The sequence below is a fragment of the Carlito syrichta genome, unplaced genomic scaffold (genome assembly GCF_000164805.1).
Source record: "Carlito syrichta isolate Samal-C Ts95f unplaced genomic scaffold, Tarsius_syrichta-2.0.1 Scaffold302397, whole genome shotgun sequence".
Lineage (NCBI taxonomy): Eukaryota > Metazoa > Chordata > Mammalia > Primates > Tarsiidae > Carlito > Carlito syrichta.
Window position 1 is genome coordinate 373,259 of NW_007246493.1, and position 2,514 is coordinate 375,772.

Consider the following 2,514-nt stretch of genomic DNA (forward strand, 5'->3'; position numbering starts at 1 on the left):
TACCAGATAAAGAGGGTAAGAGAGTTTCTGGCAAAGTGACTTGTGTTGGGAAGAAATAGGACAACAGGGACTGAAAGAAGTCAGGATTGAGAGAAAGAAGGGTGGTGTAGAGAAGGTTGAAGTTGGAAAGTTAGGTAGTGGTTAGGCCATAAATACCATTCCAGGCCAGTGATCTACAGATGTTTTAGTCTCAAGAAGACTTTACCCTTTAAAAGTTACTGAGAACTCCAAAAAGTACATGGTTATGTGCATTATATCTACCAATACTTATTGTATTAATTAAAACTGATAATTCTTAAAGACTTAGACCATTTGTGTTGCTATAAAAAATGCCACTGACTGAGTGATTTATAAACAATGTACACTCATCTCTCACAGTGCTGGAGGCTGGGAAGTCTTATATCAAGGTACTGGTGGATAGGGTATCTGGTAAAGGCCCCATCTCTGCTTCCAAGATGGCACCTTGAATGTTGCATCTTCCAGAGGAGATAAACACTGTGTTTTCACATAGTAGAAGGGATGGAAAGATACAAACCCACTTCCTCAAGCCCTTTTATAAGGGTCCTGATCCCATCCATCAAGGATCCACTGTCATAATTTAATCACCTTCTACAAACCCCACCTCTTAAGTTTCAACAAACGAATTTGGAAAACACATTCAGACCATAGCAGTATTAATTAATTAATGTGAAACAATAAAAATAAATGTATTACATGTTCATGTAAGTAACATAACTTTTTAATTTAAAAAACTATGTATTCCAAAGTAAAATAATAGTAGTGAGGAAAATGACACTGTTTCATTTTCACAAATGTTTCTAAGGGTTGTCCCTATGGAAGGCAAATGGATTCTCACATATTTCTGCATTTCTTCTGTTACTATATCAAGAGTCACATTGCAGGGAAAAACTTCAGTCTGTAGAGAGACATCAAGGCGAAAAAGTTCCAGTATTAGTAGGAAAACTGTTTTGACTTCACGAAATCGCTGAATAGGTCCCCAAATGACACTTGGAGAGTAGCAGTTGTGCATCATGTTAACTGATTTATGGTTTGTGCTGTGTGGAGAAAAGTTTACAAGAAAATAAGAGGAGATGTAGGAGATAGATGTGGTGTTTCACACCTCAAGAGAAGTTAGAAGATCCAGGTTTTAGTTAAGAGAGCTAATGGACAAAACTTGGTGGTAGATTTGGCATGAGAAGGAAGAAACATTTGGAAAGGATGGACTATAACTCTCTGGTTTGTACTACCAAATGGATAACTGTGTTTGTTACTGAAAGGGAAAATAAATAAATAGGGACAATTTGGGGAAGCATGATCAGAACTTAATTTGGCCAGATTGAAATGTCTTTGAGACATCTCAAAAAAAAAAAATGACAAGTAAGCAATTGGCCTTATGCACCTAGCGCACAGAACAGAAGTGTGACCCATGTCGTGGTGAATAGTGCGGTTATTAGTGGGTGGAATAGTAAGGTTATTGGTGAGTAGAAGTTTGCCTAGGAGAGAATGTAAAGAAAAAACAGTGTGGAACAAAGCCTGGAAGAATTTCTAAATGTATAGTTTGAAGGGAAGAAGCCACATTCGTAATGCAAAAAAGAGACAGGATAGCCACAGAGACAGAAGGAAAACTAAGAGAGTGTTCTATTAGGGAAAACTCAGGAAAATAAGGTTCCTGACAAAGATGGCATCCAAGTTAATATATCTTTTGTTCTCTAATGTTGTCATCTTGGATTGGATGCAGAGACACAGCATTCAATCATATGACAAAGGGACTAAATTCAAGTATAAACAAGTCCAAAAACTAAGCGTTCAGACCCTAGAAATGAATCATAGGTTAAAGTGTTACTTAATAGCTACATAGTCATTATGTGAGATTAGGTAATACAGGTAAGAGGAATGGTGGATTCTACACTCACTTAATCCTTAAAAAAAGCCACAGTGGGAAAATTGTATGAAAAGGTTTCATCTTTGATTAAGAGTAGAGGGTTTTCAGGACTCTACAGAGTCCAAGTTGCATGACCATTGCATTTCTACTTATGAAGTTAATATGTGTTAAGATCTTAAATGTGTTTAGAAATTATGATCCACTGCAAGCTCAAATGTTCCCCTCCTGAAATTCTGTTAGTAAGAAAGCTGTCTCAGAAAGCAAATGTATCAGTTTCTATGTAAGATGCTGACCATGGAAATTAATAAATTTAATGTAAGTTTTACTTCACAGTATTGATCAGACAGAGCAGGAAGCAAAAGAAAGTAAACAAAAGTGAGGAAACAAACAGTTGAGGATTTCTCTTTTGCATAGCTAAAGAAAATCACAGGGTAACATACTAGCTGACTTGGGGCCGCCAATATTTTAGCACATCTACCATGTGCCAAATTCCATGACAGTTACCTCAGATACAAATATGAAAAAGAGAACATTTATATGCTAGAGATAGGCATTTGTAAATGTATAATTCCGAAACAATGTGCTTAAGTGCCATGGTTTTTCTTAGTCTTTCTATTTTTTTTTTTTTTTGA